The sequence below is a fragment of the Prionailurus viverrinus genome, chromosome C2 (genome assembly GCF_022837055.1).
Source record: "Prionailurus viverrinus isolate Anna chromosome C2, UM_Priviv_1.0, whole genome shotgun sequence".
Lineage (NCBI taxonomy): Eukaryota > Metazoa > Chordata > Mammalia > Carnivora > Felidae > Prionailurus > Prionailurus viverrinus.
The window spans coordinates 119,182,968-119,201,486 of NC_062569.1; positions in this window are offsets into that span (position 1 = coordinate 119,182,968).

An 18,519-nucleotide genomic window follows, 5' to 3' on the forward strand; every position below is an offset into this window, starting at 1 on the left:
ACCTAATCAGTGCTTTTAATTGGAAACATTTTAATTTTCTACTTACAGAAATATTAATCATGAAAGACGAGGGCCTAATTTGCACTTTACACATTTTATTGGGTTTTTCAAAGATTTGCTATATTCTTATTCACCACTGGGGGTGAAAAAAATGCATAGAAGTTGCAAATTGTCTTGCCTTTTAGTAGTTTCATGTAGTTTTGAAGGCATATATTTCTCCTATTCTGACAAAAAAATTAATGAATTTATAAAGTAATTAACTATTTTTCCTGCAATCAAAATGGTAGAAAGGAACTTAAAAAAAATCAGTCAATACTTCTGCTCGCAGTTTAATATACACCCATTAACCCATCAATGATCTTTTTAGGAAAAGTCTTTACTTTTCCTAAAGAATATCATCAAAACCTTTATTAAATGTAAACCAATTGAATATATGTGTCTCTAGGTCTCATTAACAGTTCCTGTTTTTTTCCTATGTGTAAACTGAGTTGTATTATGTACCTGTAACACCGTATGTCATGATGCAAAGATGCTTCTGGGTTCAGGCTAGCTAACCTAGCCCTAAGAAAGCTAAAACTAGGTGGTAGAATAGAAGTACTTGTGATCTGATGTATTTGATTATGGTATGATTTCCATCTGACTACTCTTCAATATGTTACTTAATTTTGGTTGTTTTATATGCATACTATGTGGAGTGAATATTTCTTAGATCTCTCTTGTTTAAGTGTTAGAATCAGATCATTTAAAAGCCCATGTCTTCAAGTTCTTAGTTAAATTTGAATAATATGCAATTAGTATTTATTGAGTCCCTATCCTGTACCTAATACTACTCTAGCCCCTGGGGACACATCAGAGAAAATAAAAAATTCCTGCCTTCAAGGAGTATACATTCTAGTGATAATATAGTTATTGTCATAATACAGTGATGGGGGCTGAGGAGGACATATCATTTCTTGTCTTTTCTAGGCAGCTCCTTTAAGCACTCGTCATAAGACTAGTTACTTAGCCAAATACTTGTCACTGGTTTTGTTTTGATTCTCGAAGTCTTATTTTGTATAAGAAGAGCAGTAAAAATTGAAAATTTGTGGATTAAATGGTCTGCATATCCTTTGAAAATATGGTAGTTTTTATAATCCACAAAATATGTATTTTCACATTAAAATCTATTAAGCAATGGAATTGACCAATTTAAATACCTGTAAAGTACAAACCTGCCACACATTTCAGTGCAATGCCCATGGTAAATCAAGAGCTCCATTGAATACTGGATATCAAGGTAGTCACAGGTGTACAGAAACCAATGCCCTGAGCTGATGTTTATTAGATGAAGATTCTACAAACTTTTCAAGCATCAAATGAATCAATGTGTAATGGAAAACATTGTTTTTATATGCCTTTTTCCTATCTTGAATTTATTTCTTTTAAAAAAAATTTTTTTTAATGTTATTTAGCGGGGGAGGGACAGAGAGAAAGGGAGACATAGAATCCGAAGCAGGTTTTGGGCTCTGCACTGTCAGCACAGAGCCCTACGCGGAACTTGAACTCCCAAGCTGCGAGATCATGACCTGAGCCGAAGTCAGATGCTTAACCAACTGAGCCACCCAGGCACCCTTTTATGTATTCTTTTTCAAATAGCAAATTTGACTTTTATGAATATATCCTATGGAACAAAACAGTCATTATGTAAAGATATATGTAAAAGAAAGTTTATTTTAATATTGTAATAGTAAACAATTGCAAATTCTATAAATGTCCAGCAATAGGGGAATGGTCCAAAAATTATGATACATCCATATTACAGAGTATTCAAGTGATCTGAAAAGTAAGAATCAGGGGCACACGGGTGGCTCAGTCGGTTGAGCATCTGACTCTTGATTCTGGCTCAGGTCAAGATCCCAGGACTTGGGATGGAGTCCCAAGTTGGGCTCTGCGTTGAGCGTGGAGCCTGCTTAAGATTCTCTCTCTCTCTCTCTCTCTCTCGCTCTCGCTCTCGCTCTCGCTCTCACTCTCTCTCGCTCTCTCTCGCTCTCTCTTTCTCTCTCTCCCTTTGCCCCTCCCTCCCACTCATGCATGTTCTCTCTCTCTCAAAACAAAACAAATAAATAAATACAATTTAAAAATAAAAGTATGGATCAGAAAATTATCTACAATATTAACTAAGTTAAAAAATTACAAAATATTTTCTCACTTTTTGAGAAAAGAAAACAGTGCTATATAAATGTACTACACATAAGGTGGTCGACGTATACCATATGTTAAGATTACTGACGTGATATTGAATGGGGTGGGAGGAATACTTGCTTTTTTTACATCCCTGTGTATTGACATTTACAACAAGCACAAGTTATCTTTGTCACACAAAATATGAAGTAGACCTTTACTGATACCTGCTAACAATAGTTATATCCAACTGCAAAGAACAGCAATATCACATGATTCACCTACACCATTAATGAGAATATTCAGAATTTGCTGAACAAATATTTAAAAACCTCTTTTTTTGAATACTTTAAAATTTACTTTTATAAAATCTAGTTGCATATATACAAAGTTAAGTCTTCTTTCTTTTTCCCAAGTTATTCATTACTAACTATGTAATGGGGAAGTAATTTCAAACTACAGCTTTAATATTCCTGTGTTTTCTTCTATAAGTAGCCTACACTTTCTAGTTGTTCACAGTAGTTGTACACATTACACCCTATGTTTCAAGAATGCTTATAATAATAAACACAAATTTAATCACTGCTAAAACCCCATTAACATGTTTCAAAATCTGTCAGTTAATGGGAATAAGAGGGATGTCATAATATATCATCAGGGAGTTCTTTATAACTTACAATGTCTATGAAACACTTCAATTTTCTATTTTAGAAAACCAGCATTAAATCAGGATTGAAACTCCTTTCTGGTAATTATTCGTCATTTAGCTCTATTCCTCTCCATGAAGATAGCTATTTTGGAATTCACAGTCTTTTGAAACTTTTTCTAGCGAGGATTGCCTAGCATCCTCACACTTACTGGCACAACAGTTATTTCTTTACAATTCAGTATCACAGTGACATAGAACAATCAAGATACAATGTTTCCCTATACCAATGGCCATTTGTTCTTCATCTTTCTTTTCCTGTCTGATTTCCTTTTTTCTCCTCTAATGCTTCATCTCTTCCTCTTATAGATTCTTTTTTTTTTTTTTTTAAGTTTACTTATTTATTTTGAGAGAGACAGAGAAGGCCTGAGTGGGAGAGGGTCAGACAGAGAGGAGACAGAGAATCCCTAGCAGGGTCCCCGCTGCCAGCACCAAGCCCGCCACGGGGCTGGAACCCACAAAACCATGAGATAATGATCTGAGGCAAAACCAAGAGTCAGATGCTTCACAGACCAAGCCACCCAAGCTCCCCTTCCTCTTGTAGATTCTTAAGGCTTCACCTTTAGCTGACACAAAATATTATCAACTCACTGACATCACAAGAGTTGTAAGTAGCAAATTCATGTCTACAATCCATATAGTTATTAATGCACATTTTTATGTATGCCCATAAAATGTGGCAGATTTTTGTAATTCAAATTGCAAATACTGCCAGAATGCTGCAACCAGTATCTTCACGGAGTTGTACATACACATGACCAGATTCTACATCTCTATAGGTTTTACAGTAAAACTCTGCCACTGCAATTAACCTTAAACTCATTAAGTGTATGTTAACGTGCCCATCACGTTGACTTTTGTGTTTGTTAACTTGTATCAACAATGAGGCTAATAATATAAACATCTGATCAGCTTAATTGTTTTCTTAAGGCTATAGGTAGAGTACCAATCGTCATACTACATCTAGGAAACAAATAACATTTATGAATGTTCTCAAATGATATGCAGCATATTTTGGTATTTTATTTGCTTCTGCATTTAAAAAAATTTATTATTTTTTATTAAAAAATGTTTTTTAACATTTATTTATTTATGAGAGACACAAAGAGGCAGAGTATGAGCAGGGGAGGGGCAGAGAGAGAGGGAGACACAGAATACAAAGCAGGCTGCAGGCTCCGAGCTGTCAGCACAGAGCCTGACGCAGGGCCCGAACTCACAAACTGCAAGATCATGACCAGAGCCGAAGTCGGGGAGGCTCAACCGACTGAGCCACCCAGGCATCCCCCCAAAATTTATTATTTTTAAACTAAATATAGGGGCACATCTGGTGGCTCAGTTGGTTAAGCCTCCGACTTTGGCTCAGGTAATGATCTCACCGTCTGTGAGTTTGAGCCCTGTGTCAGGTTCTGTGCTGACAGCTTGGAGCCTGTTTCAGATTCTCTCTCCCTCTCTCTCTGTCCTTCCCCCACTCGTACTCTGTCTCTCTCTCAAAAATAAATAAAACATTTAAAAAATTAAAAACAAAAAAAGAATAGGGGCCCATGGGTGGCTCAGTTAGTTGAGTGGCTGACTTCAGCTCAGGTCACGATCTCATGGTTCCTGAGTTCCAGCCTTGAATCAGGCTCTCTGCCATCAGCGCAGAACCTGCTTCAGGTCCTCCATCCCCCTCACTCTCTGCCTCTCTCTCTCAAAAATAAACAAACATTTAAAAGAAAAAGAAATTAAAAAAAATAAACTAAAAATAGAACAACCCTACCATCCAGGAATTGCACTACTAGGTATTTACCCAGTGGATACAAAAATACTGACTGAAAGGTGTACATGCACCCCATGTTTATAGCACCATTATCAACAATAGCCAAACTAGGGAGACAGCTCAAATGTCCATCGTCTGATGAATGGATAAAGAAGATGTGGGATATTTATAGAATGGAATATTACTCAGCCATCAACAAGAATGAAATCTTGCCATTTGCCATCATGTGGATGGAGCTAGAATGTATTACATTAAATGAAATGTCAATCAGAGAAAGACAAATACCATATGATTTCATTCATGTGGAATTTAAGAAACAAAACAGATAAACATATGGGAAGAGGGGCACAAAAAGAGAAGAGAGGGAAACAAACCATAAGTGACTCTTAATGATAGAGAACAAACTGAGGGTTGATGGAGGGAGGTGGGAGGGGCATGGGCTAGATGGGTGATGGGTATTAAGGAGGGCACTTGTGATGATCATCATGAATTCTACTCCTGAAACTAATCTTGCATTGTATGTTAACTAAAATTTAAATTAAAATAAAAAGTAAAAATTAAGGGGCTCCTGAGTGGCTCAGTTGGTTAAGCATCTGACTTCAGCTCAGGTCATGATCTGACAGTGTGTGGGTTCCAGCCCCACGTCCAGCTCTGTACTGACAGTTCAGAGCCTGGAGCCTGCTTCAGATTCTGTCTCTGTCTTTCTCTGCCCCTCTCCTGCTCTTTCTTTCTCTTTCTCTTTCCATCTCTCTCTCTCTCTAGTACAAATGTCACTAAAAAAATAAAAAGTAAATAAATAAAATTACAAACATAAAAAATAAGGGGCGCCTGGGTGGCTCAGTCGTTTGAGTGGCCGACTTCAGCTCAGGTCATGATCTCGTGGTCCGTGGGTTCGAGCTGCACGTGGGGCTCTGTGCTGACAGCTCGGGGCCTGGAGCCTGCTTTGGATTCTGTGTCTCCCTCTCTCTCTGTCCCTCCCCCCATTTGTGCTCTGTCTCTCTCTGCCTTTCAAAAATGAATAAATGCTAAAAAAAAAAAAAGTTTACAAAAACAAAAATAAAAAATAAAAATAAAGAATAAAATAAAATCTGATATTTTTGTCAAAATAATGCATGCATATAGTTTTAAAAGTCTGATAATATAAATGATTTATAATCAGTAATTATATCCCAGCAATCCCAGCCTCACCCTCTCACCCATCCCTTTTCTTCAATTCCTTCATCTCCCACCTCAACTCTTTTACCTGTTTCTTTTTCTACTTTCATATTTTGGCATAACATGCTTATGCTACAATTTCGATTCATCAATTTTACTTTTTTTTTAATATTCATTTTTAAGAGTGAGTGAGAGAGCATGAGCGGGGGAGGGGCAGAGAGAGAGGGAGAGAGAGGATACACGAAGGCTTCACACTGTCAGCCCAGAGCCCGATGTGGGGCTCGAATTCACAAACTGCTAGATCATGACTTGAGTCACAGTAGGTTGCTTAGCTGACTGAGTCACCCAGGTGCTCCTGATTCATCAGTTTTAGACAAGATACTTCAAAATGAAGACTTTGTTGTTTTCCACTAACATCATCCCACACTTTACCTCACCATAGGATTTTTATGTAGTTAATTGTCTCCATTTTTATGGCCATGTAAATGATTGTTCACCCCTGAACAACGTAGTGTACAATGATTATTTCCTTTCTCAATTTTTTGATTTTTTAAAAAAGTCTTATCATTTTATATCATTTTTTCTTTTGCTTATATTTCCTTTTTCCCAAATGCATCAAAAGATACAGCAAATACCCATACACCTATATATAGCAGATACCATTGTAATGCAAAAATATGCCAAATAGAGTATCAATTCTATTTTTTTTCCCAGAGACCTTTCTTCTCAGCCTTGTGTCCTCCGGCTCAAATTTGAGTGTGCTTTTCCTCAGGTACAAAACAGTGGTCATTCTGGGATGTCTCTTTGTTTTGCTGTGTTTTTGGCTAGATCCTTTCTTTCTTGTAGTCCACAACCTATGCTTTACATAATCCATTGCTTGACTTAAGCATGTCATCCATAAACTTCCCAGGAAAGAATGTATGGAAGATTTCTTTCTTCCTTTTTTATTTTTATTTATTTTTTGAGAGAGAGACAGACAGAGCACGAACCGGGGAGGGTCAGAGAGGAAGACACAGAATCTGAAGCAAGCTCCAGGCTCTGACCTGTCAGCACAGAGCCCGATGCGGGGCTCAAACCCATGAACCGTGATATCATGACCCTAAGCTGAAGTCAGATGGTTAACGGACTGAGCCACCCAGAAGTCCCTGGAAGATTTATTTCTTGATATGTTGTGTGACTGAAAATAATTTCATCATACCCTCATAATTAATCAAAATTTTGGCTAAGAGGATTGAAAGTAATTTTCTTTGATAATATGAAGTCATTGCTCCATGGTCTTTTAGCATCTATTGTTAATATTAAGAAGTGTAGAGCTTTTCTCAATATTGTTTCTTAGTTTATAAGGTGGATTTATAAGTTTATTAGGTGGATATTATTTTTAGATTGTATTTATAATATAAATATTTACTGCCAGAAAAGCAGCAAAGCAAAAATACATCTGGAGATTACTGAGTTGGACCTAGAGAAAAACAGGTTGAGAGTAGAGCAAGAGGAAAGATGGCTGGGAAGGAAGATCTCCACAGAAATAAGTGGAATATATATATGTATTATATATATGTGAAACATATATTTCACATATAATTCATATATATTTTCATATATATTTCCTATTACATTTATATTATTTCTTTAATCTACTTTCCTTCATTTATTCTACCCTGGTTTTGATTTCTAAGACCTCTTTCTTTTTTTTGTAAACATTTTCTTTTCATAGCATCCTATTCATAAATTGATGATTGCAGGGCATAATCAGGTGGCTTGGTCAATTAAGCATCTGATTCGTGGTTTCAGCTCAGGTGATGACATTATATTTCATGAGTTCAAGTCCCACGTCAGGCTCTTTACTAATGACGCTTAGCCTGCTTTGATTCTCTCTCTCCCTGTCTCTCTGCCCCTCCCCCAGGCGTGCTCTCTCCCTCTCTCCCTCAAAAATAAATAAACACTAAAAAATAAAAATAAATTAAATTTATGATTGCAGGGGCTCCTGGCTGGTTCAGTCAGTAAAGTATATGACTCTTGATCTCAGGGTCATGAGTTTGAGCTCCACATTGAGAGTAAAGTTTACTGAAAAAAAAAAAAAAAAGATAAATTTATGATTGCAGTATTTTATCTTTCTGTGATTATTAATGATCATTTTTTAAAAAGCTGTATGCTCCTGCATTCCGTCTGTCTCCCCTAGGCCTATTTCTGACTGTTTCAGTCTGTCTCTTCATATTAGAAATATTATTTGGGTATCTAGTATTCACGGATGCTCATTCATATTTAAGAACTAAGAAACCGGGGACGCTTGGGTGGCTCAGTTGGTTAAATGTTAGAATTTTGATTTCCACTCAGGTCATGACCTCAGGGTGATGGGATAGAGCCTCGTGCTCAGGGTGGAGCCTGCCTAAGATTGATTCTGCCTCTCCCTCTCTTTCTGCCCTTCCACTGCTCGTGCTTCTCTCTCTCTTGCTCTCTCTCTCAAATAATAAAATAAATAATGAATAAGTAAATAAATAAAACTAAGGAGCTGACTGGAACCTCTGTATGCATGAGTGAGACTTAACAACAGGTAGAATAATCAGAAGCAAACATGACCTTTGAAGAATTCCAAATGTCCATTTTTAAAAAATCTTTTATCTAAGTGGTTTCAATTTTTTCAAACACACAGGGAGAGGGATGACAAATTACTGGAATTCTGAGAATAGAATGAGTAAGGGAACTATTATGGATTGAATTCTGTACCCCCAAATTCAAATGTTGAGACCTAACCCTAGTACCTCAGAACACAACCTTATTCAGAAGGGTCATTGCAGATGTAACTAGCTAAGATAACATCATACTGCAATATAATGAGCCCCCAATTCACTATAATGGTCCCTTGTAAAAGGGGGAAATTTGAACACAGACATGCACTCACAGGAAGAATGCCACTTAAAGAAAAAAGCAGAGACTGGAGTGATGCAGAAGAAGCCAAAGAACATCCAAAATTGCCATCAAACCACCAGGGGATAGGAGAGAGACAACAGATTCTCCCTCACAGTGCTTGGAAGGAACCAATCCTGCCTCCAGTTTGATCTTGGACTTTTAGCGCTATGAAACAATACATTTCTGTTATTGAAACCATTGAGTTGTGGTCTGTGGTATTTTGTTACAGCAACATGGGGAAACTAGGAGTTTATGGTTCAATATGTAATAATTCTCTCTCTTTTTTTTTAAGTTTATTTATTTTGGGGAGGGAGGGAGAGAGAGAATCCCAAGCAGGCTCTGCACTGCCAGTGCAGAGCCCAATATTGGGCTTGAACTCACAAACTGTAAGATCATGACCCAAGCCGAAATCAAGAGTCAGATGCTTAACCAACTGAGCTATCCAGGTGCCCCTAATTCACCATTTTTAACCAGAAGTTCTTTGTTTCTCATCTCAATAAGTTGCACTTGAACATCAAAGCCAGAGAGTGGATAGATACAACAAGCCAAACACATGTATTTGCTTCCCTTTATGCCTCAAATCCCTTAAAATCTGAGAAGAGATTCATATAGCATTATAAAATAAGAAAGGGTTCCATGAACAGATAAGACATCTTGAGGAATTTCTGAATAATTGGAAGATTGATTATATTGGACGATTCACTGTATGGATGATTAAAAGTGGATTGTATTAGATTGATTGAGAAGTGAGAAAGTGAGAAAAAACAAAGCCCAAACGCTTTGAAGAAAACCACATCCTAAAGAAAACCACTTCAGAATTCAGAACAGATCCAGAAAAATGGCAGGCTCAAAGTGAACAAACAGGAAGTGCAGGAGGTGTTGTCTCTGAGTAATCAGCAGAGTAAATGCTTAATAAGGCTAGCTAGATAACAATACCTTGCAGGGTTGGGGAAGGGTTCTCCAGAAGGCTGTACATACCCTGAATCAGCATCCAATACATGGTACTGTTTCTCCCACAGTCAGTGCAGGAATCAAGGGGTGGAAATGGGAGTGGCGCTACTCACTATTACCCCTGGTGACCCACTAGGAAAATATTCGCTTCCTGTTCTCACAACTTCATGCCCTGCTGGCCTTGAGGTCTTATTTCCAAAGGGAGGAATGCTTCCACCAGGAGACACAACTATGATGTAAGTTAAGACAACAGCCCAGCCACTTTGGGCTCCTTACGTCCCTGCATTTACAGGCAAAGAAGGAAGTTACAGTGCTGGTTGGGGTAACTGAGCCTGACTACCAAGGGGAGATTGGACCACTGCTCCACAATGGAGATAAGGAAGAATATGTGTGGAATATGGAGATCCTTTAGGGTGTATCTTAGTATTACCTTGCCCTGTGATTAAGGTCAATGGAAAACTTGATAACTTAATCCAGGCAGGGCTACTAATGGCCCAGACCCTTCAGAAATGAAGGTTTAGGTCTCCCAATAAGGTAAAGAACCATGACCAGCTCAGGTAATTACTGAAGGCAAAGAGAACACAGAGTGGGCAGAGTGGAAGAATATGTAAATACCCGCTGTGACCACATAACCAATTACAGAAATGAAGACTGTAATTGTCACTGAGTATTTCTGCTTTATTTCACTACAAATACATTTGTGTGTTTATATATCTAGATCTATTTCTTTGTTTTCTTCTCCTATTCCCTTATCATGATACATAAATGTATTGACTTCATATCATAGTATTTACGTATTGTTAATTTTACATCATAGAATTTAAGTGAAAGGATATCAAAGCGAAGAGTAAAGCTCACTCAAACACTTAAACTCTTCTTCTAAGGAAGGGTAGTATGTTTTCGGTTGTACACAAGATAGTTGTGTCATGTTAGGTGGAATTATAACCCTATTATTGTCTTTATTGGAAGATTAAGTATGGTTTAATGAGAGTGTATGGGTGCCAAGTTGACCAGGGGTGAATTTGTGAAGGTCAATTTAATGTGTCAACTGGACTGGACCATGGAATGCCCAGATATTTAGTGAAACATTACTCTGGATGTGTCCGTGAGGGTGTTTTTGGAGGAGATTAACTTTTGAATCAGTAGACAGAATATAAGAGATTGTCCTTTCATCCAACCAGTTGAAGGCCTGAATAGAACAAAAGAGCTAACACTCCCACGAGTGAGGTGAAACTTCTTCTTGCCTGACTGCTTTGAACTAGGGCATCAGCTTTTCCTGGGTCTCAAGCCTGTGGGTATTCACACTGGAACACAACATTGACACTCGGTCTATGAACTGCAGTTCTTGGGACTTGTCAGCCTCCGCAACCATATGAGCCAATTCCTTACAATAAATCTCTTCATATATATGAAAACAGAAGTATATTCTCTCACAGTTTTGGAGGCTACACATTTGAAATCAAGTCTGTCAGCCAGGACATACTCCCTCTGAAACCTATAGGGGGGAATCCTTTCTTGCCTCTTCCTAACTTGCAGTGGCCACTTTTGACTTGCAGCTGCAGCATTTCAATCTCTGCCTCTGTTGTCACATTCTGGCATTCTCCCAGTGTGCCTGTACCTCAATTTCCCTCTTGTAAGCACACCACTCTTATTGGATTAGAGCCTATGCTAGTGAGCTCCTCTCAAACAGATTACATCTCCAAAGACCCTATTTCCAAATAAAGTCAGCATTCACAGGTGCTGGGATTAAGGCTTCAATGTGTATTTTTGGAGGACACAATTCAAACCATAATACCAACTGAACTCATTAACTAAGTGCATCAGTCAAAAAGTTTACCAGGTATTTATTTGATAAAACCAAAGGCATTAAACACTGACTATGATGACCCATCAAATGATTCAAAACACCAAAAGAGGACATTTAAAAACTGAACTATCTTCAGATAGGATATCATATAAGAGAACACTGTATCCACAAAACTAGAATAGGCTGCAACAAAAAGATTGCAATCAGAGGAAAACATAGTTCCTACAAATCGCAAAATAAAATTTAAATAAGTGGGCAATCAATACTAAATGATTGATTTGGGAGATAAATCACAATTGAAGAGCAAAGGCAAAGAGAGAAGTGCCGTGAGAAAGTAAAGTCAGAAACATGAAGAAGTAGGTGAGCATGTATGTCGTCTATCAAATAAAAGTTCTAGACAGACAGAAAAAGAGAAGATGACGGGGACAAATAATAAAATATGCAACTAAAAAAAATTTTCCATGATTCCCAAAACCACAAAACTTGAGATCTACAAGAGTGCTCCAAATATTTGTTTTCTTGTTTTCTCAAATGTTAACACAATAAAAATCTTTGCCGTAGACAATTACTTATGAAACTTCAGAACTCTTAGGACTCAGAAGAATTGCTAAAAGCTCTCCAAAAGAAAAAATAAACATTATCCAAACAGGAACTGATGCATTGCAAACTCTAGGGGAAACATGAGGTTCCCAGGATTGTGTCCCAAGGTCAGAAAATGCCTCCAGGAACTGGACAGTACTTTAGTACTGAATAATATTAAATACTAGGTAAAAGAAGTCAATAGATCAATACTGTGGTATAGTTAAGAAATATATTTGGTCTTTATCCCTGGTTCATAGCATGGAGCTCCTAATATTCCTATAATTTCCAAAAAGATAGGAGTGTCTTTCGTTACTCATGGCTAATCCTTTTGAACACACCTGAGTTTATGCTAATGAACTTAGGGTGGGGCCAATAGTAGTCTTAGGGTGGGACTGGTCACCAGAAAGACCGAGTGATTAGAAGGCTGGAAAGGGGAAGAAGGGTGCTGCAAGTTAAGCTCCACAAGAGATTTGATGAGCTTCCATATTGGTGAAGGCACCCACAGGCTGGGAGGGTGTTGCATCCCAGTTCCTTGGGGCAGATGCTCCTGGCCCTTAAGACCTCTCTGGACCTCGCCTATGTCCCTCTTCATCAATCTCCTTTATAATATCCTTTATAATAAGCTGAGAAACCTAAGTAAATGTTTCTCTGAGTTTTGTGAGCTGTTCTAGCAAATTGACAGAACTGAGGAGAGGGTTGTGCAAACCTCCCATTTATAACATCTGTCAGAAGCACAAGTGACAACTTGGACTTGTGAATCGCATCTGACGTGAGGTCAGTCTTGTAGGACTGAGTCCTGAACTGTTGGGATCTAATGCTATCCTCCAAACAGTGTCAGAACTGAGTTACATTGGTAGGACCCCCCTCAGTGTCCACTGAGAATTGGGGAATTGCTTGGCGGTTGTTGGAAAATACTCCAGAAATACCTTCCAAATGCTGAGGATAAATTATTCTGAAAACACAAGCATATACCTATCCAAACTAGAATTTATGTATTTAAAGTAATCATGGGGCTTGAACTCACAACCTTGAGATCAAGAATCACATGCCCCACTGACTAAGCCAGCCAGGCACTCCTATCCAAACTAGAATTTAAATGCCAGATCAAAATGAGCATTCTAACCTGCAAAGATTCCAAAAGTTAACACCCACAGAACTTCTCTGAAATAATTACATGATAATACATAATAAAAATTTTTAAATGACTATGACAGAAGGTATGATATACAAGAACAGCACACAAATACACAGTTAAATTTTTTTTTTTTAAATAAATTTTAACGTTTATTTATTTTTGGGACAGAGAGAGACAGAGCATGAACGGGGGAGGGGCAGAGAGAGAGGGAGACACAGAATCGGAAACAAGCTCCAGGCTCTGAGCCATCAGCCCAGAGCCTGACGCGGGGCTCGAACTCACGGACCGCGAGATCGTGACCTGGCTGAAGTCGGACGCTTAACCGACTGTGCCACCCAGGCGCCCCCACAGTTAAATTTTAATATTGTTAATGTATAATGCTTAAAAACAGTAAAAAATATGGTCATAAAATTCTTGATGACAACATTTAGGGATTGGGATGGAGGAACAGAGTAAAAACCAAAGCAAATAGCAAATAAAACCTAAAACCATGCTAAGGTTAATCCTAGTTATTGCTAAAATTATAACTTTTAGATGTTGCTATAATTGACTATAGATACTGCTAAAAATCTAAATTTGTGTGTGTGTGTGTTTTAAGTGAGACAGCATGAGTGGGGGGAGAAGGACAGAAAGAGAGGGAAACTCTCAAGCAGACTCCATGCTCATGACCTGACTGAAATCAAGAGTCAGATGCTCAACTGACTGAGCCACCCAGGCACCCCTAAATGTGTATATTAATGAAAAAACAGTAACTGAATGTCTAACTCCTAGTACCATTAATGGAAATGAAATTTAGAAAAAGAAAACCATTCAAACAAACCATGAGAGGAATAAAACAAGAAAGCAGTACAAAAGACAAAGCATGAGGTAGCAGAAATGAGTACAAATGTATCTGTTGTTATCATATATAAAAGTTTGAAGGGGTGCCTGGCTGGCTCAGTCAGAAAAGCATGTAACTCTTGATCTCAGGTTCATGAGTTCAAAGTTGGGTAGAGATTACTTAAAAATAGAATCTTAAAAAAAAAAAAAAAAGAATATTGAATTTTTTAAAAAAGTATGTATGAATGAAAAGAATTGTACTTAAGGGGCGCCTGGCTGGCTCAGTCAGTAGAGTATGCAACTCTTGATCTCAGCGTTGTGAGTTCAAGCCCCATGTTGGGTGTACAGATTACTTCAATCAATCAATCAATCAATCTTTTTTTTTTTAAAGAATTGTACTTAAACTGCACCGAAGGTTTTAAAATGGTATATTAATGAGAGTCTAAAAAAACAAGAACATTTTTGACAATATTACAATTAAGAACAAATAGAATTCACAATATAAAATGGAAAAGAATACTTTTTCGATACTGATAAAATATACACTGTGCCTCTTTCTAGCCCTCAAATTGCCCTTTTCATCAAAGAAAGAGCCAACCTCAGCTCAGAGCCTTGGAATTTATTTATTATTTATTTTTTTCCACACTGTCAGCATGGAGTCCAAAGCAGGGCTTGTGCTCACCCGAAGCAAGACCCGAACTCACAAACCGTGAGACCATGACCTGAGCCGAAGTTGGATGCTTAACCAACAGAGCCACCCAGGCGCCCCAGAGACTTAGAACTTACAACATTGTTCTGTTTTTAGTACATTAGTTTCTATAATTAAGTTCTATTTATGGATATTTCACTTTGGTTTTCTAATTGCAGTTTCGATAGTTTTATTCTACAATAAATCTTGAAGTATAAAAAGCGAGTGAATGTAAAACACACCAAATAAAAAATAGCACGTATTAATACCATGTATGGTATTAGCATGGTAATAATACTATGTATGAGACTTGGGTAGAAATAATCAAAGGCACCAGGTGATGCTACACAGATATGACAAAACACAAAAGGTCATGTGGCACAGAATGGGTTGCTGCTCCCCAAACTTGCACATAGCTAGACTGCATTTCCCAGCCTCCTTCTGCAGGTCATGGAGCGCTGGCCAGCAGAATGTGAGTGGAAGTCAAATTTTAACTATAGAGGTTGTTTTTAGGTAACAGGCTTGAGCAGTGGAATGTAGAAAGGGCCCACAGTGACCCCAATCCCCTGGCTGAATACAGACAGGCCATCAGGCAACCTACTTCAAAATGTCCATAAGCCCTAGCTGACCATTTTTTAAAAATAATTTATTTATTTTTTTTAATTTACATCCAAGTTAGTTAGCATATAGTGCACCAATGATTTCAGGAGTAGATTCCTTAATGCCCCTTACCCATTTAGCCCATCCCCCCTCCCACTACCCCTTCAGTAACCCTCTGTTTGTTCTCCATAGTTAAGAGTCTGTTATGTTTTGTCCCCCTCCCTTTATATTATTTTTGCTTCCCTTCCCTTATTAAGATCTGTTTTGTATCTTAAAGTCCTCATATGAGTGAAGTCATATGATATTTGTCTTTGTCTAATTTCGCTTAGCATAATACCCTCTAGTTCCATCCATGTAGTTGCAAATGGCAAGCTTTCATTCTTTTTGATTGCTGAGTAATACTCCATTATATGTATATACTACATCTTCTTTATCCATTCATCTATCGATGGACATTTGGGCTCTTTCCATACTTTGGCTATTGTCGATAGCACTGCTATAAACATTGGGGTGCGTGTGCAGCTTTGAAACAGCATACCTGTATCCCTTAGATAAATACCTAGTAGTGCAATTGCTGGGTCATAAGGTAGTTCTATTTTTAATTTTTTAAGGAACCTCCATACTGTTTTCCAGAGTGGCTGCACCAGTTTGCATTTCCACCAGCAGTGCAAAAGAGAACCTCTTTCTACGCATCCTCACCAACATCTGTTGTTGCCTGAGTTGTTAATGTTAGCCATTCTGACAAGTGTGAGGTGGTGGTATCTCATTGTGGTTTTGATTTGTATTTCCCTGATGATGAGTGATGTTGAGCATTTTTTCATGTGTCGGTTGGCCATCTAGATGTCTTCTTTGGAGAAGTGTCTATTCATGTCTTTTGCCCATTTCTTCACTGGATTATTTGTTTTTTGGGTGTTGAGTTTGATAAGTTCTTTATAGATTTTGGATACAAACCCTTTATCTGATATGTCGTTTGCAAATATCTTCTCCCATTCCATCAGTTGCCTTTTAGTCATGCTGATTGTTTCCTTTGCTGTGCAGAAGATTTTAGTTTGATGATGACCAATGGGTTTCTTACACCCAGACACAGTTATCAAAAAAGGAAAATTCCATATGTTCCCATACTTGCTCACCTTCCCCCCTTTTAAATACAGCCCCCACCCACTGCCTTGTGGCAGACAATCTCTGCTTTGCTGTCCCGCCCGCCACTGTATTGTGGTGTAGCCAATACACTTCTATCTCCTTTGTTCTGCCTTGGGTGAATTCTTTCACTGCCAGAACCTCCGGCTTTCACCCCACATTTGGGGGCCCCTATCCATTCGGGAGAGATACCACATTAATCTCTTTCATTCTCCTTCCCCTCTGCTGACTGAACCCCAGGCTCTAATGGAAGAACTGACAAAACAAAAGGAGCCTGAGGTGGTTGAACAGTGTTCCGATAGAGGTAACATCAAATGTTGACACTGCCTTGTCATCAAGGAAGATTACCCTCTAGAAGGTCGTGAGAACAGTGAACTTTTTCTTTCCTTCAACTGGATTGTAGCATGGTGGAGACACACACACAGCTACACACCAACTCACCCCACACAGTCATACCTTGTGTGCTGCTGGTTTGCATTATATTTCTTCATCTAACTGAGGTTTTTAGTATTATATATGATTACTATGTTTTTTCTTTTATCAGCATTTTCAATAATCTACAGAACTCATCATGTTACTTGAGAATACACTTTTTTTGAGGTTTTAGCAATGAATTTAATATACGCAAGGGAAAGCTCTAATTATATATGTATCTCATCTGTTCATTGCAGCAGGCCCATAAATAGGCTTAGACAGGAATTTAGAACCTCCGACTTCAAGTTTTGGGGTATATTCATATATTAGTAAAACCACATTTAAAAATTCTAGTTAAGGGTTTTAACTACATTAGAAGGATATTTTACCTATTAGTCTCATAGATAGTTCTTCTATTATACTTATGAGAGAATGAATTTCTTCTCAATATTGTATATTTATGTGTGAATTGTTCTGTTGTATATTTGTGTATGTGTGTGTGTAACCAATTCCTAATTATGAGTGACCCTTGCTCACTATTGAGTTTCTGATCTAATTTTTTCTGATGTTACCTTCATTTATTCAACAAACATTATTGGATTGGGTACAAACTCTGGGCTGGGCGTTGTGAGAGATGCTCTTTACTGTAGACCTGAGGAACACAAAATTAACTTGATAGAAAGCTCAAGAAGTTCTAATAGGGGAAAGAATTGAGGGTGAAAAAATCCTAGCATACAATAATAATTTCACTTTACTCAAATAAATGAAAACTAAAATATCAGAGAGATCCCTTTTTTTTTTGGCTAGTAAATATGACCATTATTTTCTGTTATCAGTGTATAGGAAAGATGGATATCTCATATAATGCTAACAGGATAAAAATCGGTAGATTCTGATACAACTGGAGAATATGCAGTAAAAGTCTTAAAATGTGCAAACCTTTGGCCCAAAGATTCTGTATAAAGAAATAGCCAGGAATGTATGCAATGAATATGCTTCTAGGATATTCATGACAGCATTTTTTTAATAGCAAAGAAGTGGAATTACTGTAAATGACCAATAATTAGTACATTTTTACGAACCAGTAATAGGGTAGAACGCCACCATTCTCAGAACAAGATGCTGTGGAAGACAATTTAGACATGAAAGAATTTTCACATAATAATAATAAATCCATCTTTAGATATTTACATTTATCTTTGGGTGTTAGAATCTCAGGAATTTTTATTTTCTTGTACATGCATATTCATGATTTCTAACCTGAAAAGGTGAGGCAGTTAATGTCGCTGGAGCAGTTGACCAGTGGGAAATGGGAGCCCATCAAATTTATTACAAAGATACTCAGTTACGTGCTTTTTTTTTTTTTAACTTTATTTATTTTGAGAGAGAGAGAGCACAAAGAGAGCAGAAGAGGAACAGAGAGAGAGAAGGAGAGAGAGAAAGAGAGAGAGAGAGAGAGAAAGAGAGAATCCCAAGCAGGCTCCACACTGTCAGCGCAGAGCCTGACATGGGGCTGGAACTCACGAACTGAGAGATCATGACCTGACCTGAAATCAAGTCAGAGGCTTAACCGATTGAGCCACCCAGGCACTCTGTAGGTGCTGTTTTAATGGCTGTGAGTGGGCCTCAAGATATGTTGGTTATATTAATTTAGAATTAAAGTTTCTAGGATCTGTATGGCAGACAATTTAATTATAGGCCG